Here is an 11,273-nt window from a genome sequence, read left to right on the forward strand (position 1 = left end):
CACCTGCCCACCAATTATCAGTATTTGAACTGCCCATGGAAGGGACTGCAAACCACATAAACAGATAAACCCAAAGTAAACATATTCCAAACTTAACCCTTGGCAAAACCCAAAAAATATCCAGGGCTAATACAAGGCCATCAAGCTAAAAGGGAACAGTGAGGAGGGGAAATCATAGTGGAATAAGATAGTGCTCTTAACTGATTACAATTACAATTTCTTAATTTTATAAATTTTGTAAAAACACATGACCCCTCCCAGGCACTGGAAGAGACGTGGGCAAGTAGAGTCCTTAAACTGCAAGCTTCCTTAGTGAGACTCTGTCTCCATTACAGAAATGTTGATCATCCCGGGCCAAAATCTGTCTTTTCATCTTCTAAAGTAGTAGTATCAAGATACCCCTCCTTGGGTGGCACCATGAAAAATAGTCTAAGAACTCAATGTCTTGGAAAAGCCATGCAGAAGGGAAAGACAGCATGAAACAGTATGCAATTCAGGAAAAAAAAACACAAAACTACAGAGATTCTTACTATACACTGTAACATAAAATAAACTCCAGATGCAGTTAAGGATTAAATGTTAAATATTAAGCCCTTAAGAAACAAAATCAAAAAGAAAATGTGGGTGCCTATCCTTTGATCGTTGGCTACGGTATTCTTTCTCAGATTAAAAGCAATAGACAACATCATGAAAACTGACATTTGGCCAAGTGAAAATTTTAAACCCCAAAATCCAAAACAAACAGCTTAGGAAAATTTAAGGCAAAGAATAACTCTAGAGAAAAAAACTACTTGGAACAAATATGACAAACAAGGATTAAGAATCCTTATTATTAAACAGAAGCCGGGCGTGGTGGCCTGTGCCTGTAATCTCACCTACTGGAGAGGCTGAGGCAGGAGGACAGCTTGAGCCCAGGAGTTCAAAGCCAGGCTGGGCAACATAGCAAGACCCTGACTCTAAAAAAATAAAAATTAAAAAAAAAAATAGCTTGCAAGTCAGAAAGAAAATCACTATGACCCCCAAAAGATATGCATATGATTAACAGGCAATGAATATCCAATAATTGTGAAATTATGAAATGTTCAATTTTACTAAAAAAAAATTAAAAGAATCTAGACTATTCTTCACCCATCAAATGAGCAAAGTTTAACAAAAAATTGCTAAGACTTAATATAGCTGAAGACCAGGTAAGATGAGCACTCCAATGCCACAATCGCTCTTCAGTAATACGCTTTAGTAACATTCATTCAAACTCTCTGTGCTTGTAATTCCACTTCAGAGAATCTATTTCAGGAAATTCTCAGAACTACAAACATATTTATGCAGAAAATATTAAATGCAACCCTGTTGAAAATTGAGGGAAAAATGTAAATAAGAGGGATCAACGGGGAAAAGAGAAAACATGTGTAGGACATGTGTAGATAGTTGCATGTGTTCACATGAACGTGGAAAAAAGTGCGATAAATACATACCTGACTGTCATTACTGCTAATGCTGAAGGGTAGGGATGAGGGGGTAGGTATTCACTCTTTCTTTGTATTCCTCCAAATTATTTAACTTGCCATCATGAACATGGTGTATTTCCTTTTGTAACTTAAAAATACTCCAGAAGGTTAAGAAAATTCCCACATATATAATATCCTATCATCCTAATCCTATTAAAAAGAACAAGTATCACGCCTGTAATCCTAGCTCTTGGGAGGCCGAGGCGGGCGGATTGCTCAAGGTCAGGAGTTCAAAACCAGCCTGAGACCCCGTCTCAGCTACAAATAGAAAGAAATTAATTGGCCAACTGATATATATATAAAAAATTAGCCGGGCATGGTGGCGCATGCCTGTAGTCCCAGCTACTCGGGAGGCTGAGGCAGGAGGATCGCTTGAGCCCAGGAGTTTGAGGTTGCTGTGAGCTAGGCTGACGCCACGGCACTCACTCTAGCCTGGACAACAAAGTGAGACTCTGTCTCAAAAAAAAAAAAAAAAAAAAAAAAAAGAACAAGTATATACTCATTAAGTCTCCTGCCCCACGACAGCCAACTCTGACCTGCTGATTTCTAAAGCCGTGATTAGTGGTGCCAAAACCCAGCTGTTTACAGTTATGACTACAGACTACCAGAACATCAGAAAGGATTTTTTATCCCTAAATTAAAAGTACAGCACCCGATACTTAATCTAAGAGCCAGAGGGCATCAAGTGGTGAGGCTACCTACAGGACACAGCCACACCCTGCAACACTATGAGTTAATATGCTGTAACCCAAGCCCATCTGAAATAGCCTTTTGAGGCAAACTGTTTACACAGAAAGAAAACCATATAATCAAGCATAATTTGAACAAAGCTCAGCCTGGCTATTTGGCATAACATAGCCAGGCACAATGGTGTGTGCCTGTAGTCCCAGCTATTCAGGAGCCTGAGATGGAAGGATCCAATGAGCCCAGGAGTTCGAATCTCACCTGGGCAAAGTCCCAGTCTCTTAAAAAAAAAAAGCCATGCAGACATTTACAACTTTTAGGTAATACTCCTCACCAGTTAAACCAGCAAAGATGAAATAAAAAAGATAAGTCGCAGTGTCGCCTAAGCTGTAGGGACACAGGTACATATATACTAATATATAAATATATATTAGTATAATATATAACAATATATATAGTTATATATATTATAACTATAATATAAATATATATTAGTATATATGAGGCAGAGGTAAGAAACCATGACAAGTCTATCTGCTCTTCTAGAAGCACTTAACATTATTCATGGCCATTACAAGCATACCTTAGAGAACTTACAGGTTTGGTTCCAGAGCACCACAATAAAGCAAATATTGCAACAAAGCAAATATCCCAATAAAGTAGATATCCCAATAAAGTGAGTCACATGAATTTTTTGGTTTCCCAGTGTATATGCCATATATTAATATTTTATATATAATACACATGTAATCTTTCAAAAACTCTTAAGCCTCAGATGGTAGAATGCCAAAGAAGGAAGAGATCTTTAGGCTTATCATGTCTAACCCTCTCATTTTTCAGTTGAAGAAAAAGCTAGAGGCCAGGTGTGGAGGCTCCTGCCTATAATCCTAGCACTCTGGGAGGCTGAGGCAGGAGGATCCTGTGAACCCAGGAGTTCAAAGTTGCTGTGAACTAGGCTGATGCCACCGCACTCTAGCCTTGGGCAACAGAGCAAGACTTTGTCTCAAAAAAAAAAACCAAAAACACCTGGGACTCAGATGAGGTGACTTATCCAATGCCATGCAGCTATTAGAGGCAGAGGTAAGAAACCATGACAATTCTATCTGCTCTTCTAGAAGCACTTAACATTATTCACAGCCATTACAAGCATACCTTAGAGACCTTGCAGGTTTGGTTCCAGACCACCACAATAAAGTAAATATTGCAACAAAGCAAATATCCCCATAAAGTGAGTCGCATGAATTTTTCGGTTTCCCAGTGTATATAAAAGTTATGTTTACACTATACTGTAGACTATTAAGTGTGCAATAGCATTATGTTTACAAGAAAAATGTACATACCTTAATTTAAAAATACTTTATTGTTGGTCGGGCACGGTGGCTCATGCCTATAATCCTAGTATTCTGGGAGGCTCAGGCAGGAGGATTGCTTGAGCTCAGGGGTTCAAGACCAGCCTGAGCCAAGAGTGAGACCTTATTTCTACTAAAAATAGAAAAACTAGCTGGCATGATGGCTCATGCCTATAGTCCCAGATACTCGGGAGGCTGAAGCAGAAGGATTGCTTGAGCCCAAGAGTTTGAGGTTGTTGTGAGCTATGATGATGCACTGTACTCTAGAGCCAGGGCAACAGAGCAAGACTGTCTCAAAAAAAAAAAAAAATACTTCATTGCTAAAAAATGCTAATGATCATCTGGGCCTCCTGCAAGTTGTCATCTTTTTGCTGACAGCGGGCCTGGCCTCAATGTTGATGGTGGCTGACTGATCAGGGAGGTGGCTGCTGAAGGCTGGGGTGGCTGTGGCAGTTTTCTGCAATAAGACAATCGTACAATCGTAAAGGTTGCCACATCCATTGACTCTTCTTTCATGAAAAAAAACTTCTCCATAGCATACAATGCTGACAGCATTTTACCCACAGAAGAACTTCTTTCAGAATAGGAGTCAAACCTCTCAATCCCTGCTGCTATTTTATCAACTAAGTTTACATAATATTCTAAATCCTTTGTTGTCATTTCAACAATGTGCACAGCTTCTTCACCAGGAGAAGATTTCTTCTCCAGAAACCACTTTTGGCCTGGTACAGTAGCAGCTCACATCTATAAGCCTAGCACTTTGGGAGGCTGAGGTGGGAGAATTGCTGGAGGCCAGGAGTTAAAGACAAGCCTGAGCAAGAACAAGACCTTGTCTCTACAAAAAATAAAAAAAATTAGCCAGATGTGATGCACACTTGGGAGGCTAAGACTGAAGGGTCACTGAGCCCAGGAGTTTGAGGTTGCAGTGAGCTATTATGACACCACTACACTCTAATCCAGGCAACAGAGAGACCATGTCTCAAAAAAAAAAAAAAAAAAGAGGCTGGGCATGGTGGCTGATGTCTGTAATCCTAGCATTCTGGGAGGCTGAGGCAGGAGGATTGCTTGAGCTCAGGAGTTCAAGACTAGCCTGAGCAAGACCCTGTCTCTACTAAAAATAGAAAAAGATAAATTGAGCATGGTGGCAAGCACCTGTAGCTCCAGCTACTCGGAAGGCTGGGGCACGAGGATTGCTTGAACCTGGGAATTTGAGGTTCCTGTGAGCTAAGTTAATGCCATGGCCCTCTAGCCCGGGCAACAGAACAAGAGACTATCTCAAAAAAAGAAAAAAGAAACCACCTTCTTTGCTCAGCCTCATGAAGCAACCCCTCATCTGTTAAAGTTTTATTTATTTTTTTAGAAACAGTGAGTAGTACACTCATAGTTCTCTGTAACCTTAACTCCTGGCCTCAAGTGATCCTCCCAACTTGGCCTTCCAGTGTTGAGATTATGGGCATAAGCCACTGTGCCTGACCCTTCTAATTCTGGTTCTCTTGCTATTTCCACCACATCTGCAGTTACCTCCACCACTGAAGTCTTGAACCTCTCAAAGTCATCCATGAGAGTTGGCATCAACTTTTTCCCAATGCCTCTTTTTTTTGGAGACAGAGTCTCACTTTTGTTGCCCGGGCTAGAGTGCTGTGGCATCAGCTTAGCTCACAGCAACCTCAAACTCCTGGGCTCAAGTGATCCTCCTGCCTCAGCCTCCCAAGTAGCTGGGACTACAGGCATGCACCACCATGTCCGGCTAATTTTATATATATATATCTGTGTGTGTGTGTGTGTTTAATTGGCCAATTAATTTCTTTCTATTCATAGTAGAGATGGAGTCTCGCTCTTGCTCAGGCTGGTTTTGAACTCCTGACCTTGTGCAATTCACCCACCTCAGCCTCCCAGAGTGCTAGGATTACAGGCGTGAGCCACAGAGCCCAGCCCCCAATTCCTCTTAATGTTGATACTTTGACCTTCTCCATTAATAACAAATGTTCTTAATGATATCTAGACTACAGAATCTTTTCCAGAAGGTTTTCAACTTACTTTGCCTAGATCCATCAGAAAAATCACTATCTATGGCAGCTATAACCTTACAAAATGTACTTCTTAAATAGTGACTTGAACGTAGAAATTACTCCTTGATCTATGGGCTGCAGAATGGATGTGTTAGCAGACATGAAAATATTAATTTCCCTGTACATCTCCATCAGAGCTCTTGGGTAATGAGGTGCATTGTCAATGAACAGTAATATTTTGAAAGAAATCTTTTTTTTTGTTTGTTTTTTTGTTTTTTGTTTTTTTTTTTTTTTTTTGAGACAGAGTCTCACTTTTTGTTGCCCAGGCTAGAGTGAGTGCCGTGGCGTCAGCCTAGCTCACAGCAACCTCAAACTCCTGGGCTCAAGCGATCCTCCTGCCTCAGCCTCCCGAGTAGCTGGGACTACAGGCATGCACCACCATGCCCGGCTAATTTTTTGTATATATACTTTTAGTTGGTCAATTAATTTCTTTCTATTTTTTTAGTAGAGACGGGGTCTCGCTCAGGCTGGTTTCGAACTCCCGACCTTGAGCAATCCGCCCGCCTCGGCCTCCCAGAGTGCTAGGATTACAGGCGTGAGCCACCGCGCCCGGCCAAGAAATCTTTTTTAAGCAGTAGGTCTCAACAGTGGGCTTAAAATATTTAGAAAACCATGCTGTAAACAAATATGCTGTCATCCAGGCTTTGTTGTCCCATTTATAGAGCACAGGCAGAAAACAGCATCATTCTGAAGGGCCCTAGGATTTTCAGAATAGTAAATGAGCACTGGCTTCCACTTAAAGTCACCAGCTGCAACAAAACAGCCTGTCCTTTGAAACCAGGCATTGACTTCTCTCTAGGTATGGAAGTCCTAGATGGTATCTTCTTTCAATATAAGGCTGTTTAATCTACATTGAAAAGCTGTTTATTATACCCATCTTCATCTATTATCTTCACTAGATCTTTCAGATAACTTGCTGCAACTTCTACATCAGCACTTACTGCTTTATACCTTGCACTTTCATGTTATGGAGACAGCTTCTTTTCTTAACCCTTTGCACTTGCTTGCGTTTTTCTCAATTCCTTTACTTGGGATTTAATTTTTTAAATACTCCAGATTTTACAAAGTGAGGCAGTAGAATACAAAACTGGAGTTTCTTTTCATACAAACTTATTTATTTGGATTTTTTATATTTCAAATTATTGATACATTCAAAGAGTAATTTTTCTTTTTTTTCTTTTTTTTTTTTTTTTTTTTGAGACGAAGTCTTGCTTTGTTGCCCAGGCTAGAGTGAGTGCCATGGCATCAGCCTAGTTCACAGCAACCTGAAACTCCTGGGCTCAAGCGATCCTACTGCCTCAGTCTCCCGAGTAGCTGGGACTACAGGCATGCGCCACCATGCCCGGCTAATTTTTTGTATATATATTTTTAGTTGGTCAATTAATTTCTTTCTATTTTTAGGAGAGACGGGGTCTCGCTCAGGCTGGTTTCGAACTCCTGACCTCAAGCAATCAACTCGCCTCAGCCTCCCATAGTGCTAGCATTACAGGCGTCAGCCACCATGCCCAGCCCCAAAGAGTAATTTTAATCTCTATAATTTTTGCTAACCGTGTAGAGTCACACTCAACATCCGAGTGTAAAGGGTTAAACCTCATGAACCAACCTCTGCTAGCTTCAAACTTTCCTTCCACAGCTTCCTCACCTCTCTTTCAGCCTTCATAAAACTGAAAAGAGTTAGGGACTTGCTCTGGATTAGGTTTTGGCTTAAGGGAATGTTGTGGCCGGTTTGGTCTTCTATCCAGACCACTCAAACTTTCTCTGTATAAGCAATAAGGCTGTTTCATTTTCTTATCATTCATGTGTTCACTGAAGCAGCACTTTTAATTTCTTTCAAGAACTTTTCCTTTGCATTCACAACTTGGCTAATCATTAGTTGCAAGAGGCCTAGTTTTTGGCCTATCTTGGCTTTAGACATGCCTTCCTCAGTGAGCTTAATTAATCATTTCTTATTTTTTACTTCAAGTGAGAGACTTGTAGCTCTTCCTTTCACTTTAACACTAAGAGGCCACTGCAGGGCTATTAATTGGCCTAATTTCTTTTCTTTTCTTTTTTTTTCCTGAGACAGAGTCTGGCTCTGTTGCCCGGAGTAGCATGCCGTGGCATCAGCCTAGCTCAAGTGATACTCCTTCCTCAGCCTCCCTAGTAGCTGGGACTACAGGCACGTGCCACCCACGCCTGGCTAATTTTTTCTTTTTAGTGGGGGGGTGGGGGGTGGGAGGGTGTCTCTCACTCTTCATTGGGCTGATCTCGAACACCTGAGCTCAAGCAATCCTTCTACCTCAGCCTCCCATAGTGCAAGGATTACAGGTGTGAGCCACCACACCCAGCCTTGGCCTAATTTCAATACTGTTGTGGCTCAGGAAATAGGGAGGCCTGAGGAGAGGGAGAGAAACCAGGGAACAACTTGTCAGTAGAGCAGTCACACACATACAACATTGATTAAGTTTGTCATCTACATGTGTGTGGTTCATGGCACCCCAAAACAGTAACAATAGTAACATCAAAGATCACTGATCACAGATTACCATAACAGATATAATAATGAAAGTTTGAAATACTGTCAGAATTACCAAAATGTGACACAGAGACACGACATGAGCACATGCTATCGGAAAAATGGCATCTATAGACTTGCTCAAGGCAGGGTTGCCACAAACCTTCAACTTGAAAAAAAAAAAAAGCAGTATCTATCTGTGAAGCTCAATAAATCAAAGTGCAATCAAATGAGATGTGCCTATATTGTCTTTGACTCTTACCAAAGCCCTAGGTTTCCACAGATGAAAAAATGGAGGTTCAAAAGGTTTGGGTGATTCACCTGGCTTAGTAACTCCCAAGTGCCACAGCCTTTCCACCACTTGGCACTGCTGCCCAAAGCCCTAGGCTATGGGTTCCCTGCCTCAGGTACACAGCTAGGTACTCAAAAATTAGTTAAATTAGGAAATAACCAACAAACTAGGAGAAAGCTAAGCAAATTGTGGTTGACCAACAAAATACTATGAGACTCTTCAGAAGGAAGATGTTGATAAGTGGAAATCTACATCAGATGAAAATGCACAACCTCCTATTTCACAAGAGCAAGATCGCCTAGATCTCAGATGCAGGTTTCCATCTGCTTGGCCTCAATTACCCAAAGCTAAGTCACCTGACCCCCCACGTCCAATCTTCCCAACTCTCCTCAACCTGTCTCAAAAACCTGCCCAGGACTCCCTACTGCCCACACTGCCAAATCTGAATTCTTAATCCTGGCCTTCAAGGTCCTACCATCTGACCAAGTCTTGTTGTTTCCTGGATTACTTTGGCCTTTGCTGGACTCTTTTCCTCACCCCACAGAACCCCATCTTGGATACAGTTCTCACCAACTATATCCAAAGTCCTATCCAGCTGAGACACCAGTCAACACTGTCAATTCTGACACTAGAATTGGCTCATCTTGGCTCTCAGCAAATGCTGGTGCCTTTGCCCACTTCCATAAAAAGGGAAGTGGCTTTTGTTTTTTAATAAAAGTGGATTTACATGACATTCATTTGAACCTATGTGATTACCCACATGATCCACATGGAGTTTCTATCCAAGAACCTCTGATTTAGGTTTTTTCAATATGGAGGTAGAGAACTGATTTAGACCACCTGAGCAGCCAGGTGGGCTTGGGTGGGATGCTGCTCCACTTCCTCCTCTCCTAACTCACCGCAGAGCTTTCCCATGAATCAGAACCAAAGGCTCATTATCAGCCTAGTTTCTTTTTTCTCCCAGTTTCTTCATACATAGGGGAAAACATGGTTGAGGGAAAAGCTTCTCACTACAATAACATTTTTAGAAAAACTTTAGAAAGTGGGTGTGTCAAAACTGGGTAAGAGAAAAATGACAATAACTTACCAGTTGGAAAAAGTTTTCCCATGAAAGTTCTCACCAACTAGATCCAAAGTCCTATCCAGCTGAGACATCACACACTGTCAATACACATACCCTGGCCAACCCCTAGATTAATGCACACAGACTTACCTTATCTGTCGTAACTGCCAGCTGTAGGGACATCCCAGCGTTGCTGTAAACCTCTGGTGAGGGGCATTTAGTCGTCAGCAACTTTCCAGAATGAACAATTCGGCAAAGAACAATCCCATATAAGCATTTATCTTTGCTGTGCAGCTATTTCTCAAGACAGATTCCTAAAGAAGTAGAATTACTGGCTTAGAGGATGCACACATTTTAGATTCTGATACTTAAACTAGTTGAGAAACTTTCCATGGTAATCTCAAACTCTTTGTATTTAGGATTTACCCAATAGAACTTGTTTACAATGCAAAATCCTGACACACTCCCAGCCTTTCTCCACCCCCACCCCATTCTCCTGGAGGAAGTGTGGAGAGGGGCTCTAGAAGCTGCTTTGTTATGCAGGCGGCTGTCCTATAGGCAAGGGTAAGCCATCGCTCCCTCCTATTTCCATAACCTGATCTAGCACAAGACTTGGGAAGCACTGGCTTAGGGAGCTGCCATAGGCAGAATTGACGGTTATGTCTCTGACCTCTGACCCAGGCCCCCGGTAGTTAGCTTCCCCAAAAGGCAGAGTCTGGCTGCAGAGTCACACACACAAAACGCCTAGTGTGGAGTTCAAGCTCAGCAGGTGATAACAGGCTCACTTGGCTACACCTCTATTTCCCCTCCAGGCTACCCTGTTCTCCTACAAGTTCTGTGATCCCAGCTGCCGGGTTAGTTTTGCCTTTCTTACCTAAGACTCCTCAAGCCTCCCCTTTCCTATCCGAAGGCTGTGGATGGAGCACCATTTGGCAAAAAATTGATTCTGACTACCACTCTGGGCCTCAGTTTCCCCATCTGTGAAATAGAGAGCACTGGGCAGTGCCACTGACATTTGGGGTGCTGCTGGGAGGAGACCAGCATGGCCAACTAGGTTCTTGGCATTTTATGGGCAGTCCGGCTTCAAGGGGGAGTCCAGGTGCGCCTGGTGGTGTAATCAGCATTCTGATGGGCTTAAGGCCTGCTTAAAAAAATCAGACTTTCGCTGAGTTCTCCATTGCTAGAATGCAATTAAGAGCAAAAGCTGTTTTCCATGCTGCTTTCCAAGCTCACGGGCCCTAGCTATCTGGGCCTAGATGAGGGAACAGGCCCAGAAGAGGCCTTGGCAGGTTTGAGTCAGGCTGACTCTGTCCTGGGCTGCCCTATGAGGTGGTACGGGTACCGGGATCAGAGAGCAGGGAAGGGAGTGCTGACGGATGGAGGCCAAGGACAATCTCCTGGAGTTGGGCATAACGCGAAGAGGAACAAGAAACCAGTGAGGACTGCTGGGAGCTCCTAGACTCACGTCTGCCTCGGTCAAAACGTCCTGGACTGAATGACATGGGTTGACTGTGTGAAGAAACCAAGTCCGGAACCTCTCTGCGGCTCACGAGAAAGCCAGCGACTTATCCGTAACAGCATCTACCTATAACCGGAGCCCCGCACGGCGTCGCTGACTGGAAACAAGCGTTGGCGGCTTTGGCCTCCGCGCCCCGTGCGCTACACCGCGAGCTTCGCGCTCACATCTGAGGCGGCCTCCTTCCCCACTCAACTGACCCTTGAGGGCGGAAAAGGCGTCGCATTCTGGGCCCTGTTCCTTACAAGCTGGGGGGTACATCCCCAGACTAACTGGGCCTCAGTTTCCCCTCGATGCAATG

The sequence above is a fragment of the Microcebus murinus genome, chromosome 16 (genome assembly GCF_040939455.1).
Source record: "Microcebus murinus isolate Inina chromosome 16, M.murinus_Inina_mat1.0, whole genome shotgun sequence".
Taxonomy (NCBI): Eukaryota; Metazoa; Chordata; class Mammalia; order Primates; family Cheirogaleidae; genus Microcebus; species Microcebus murinus.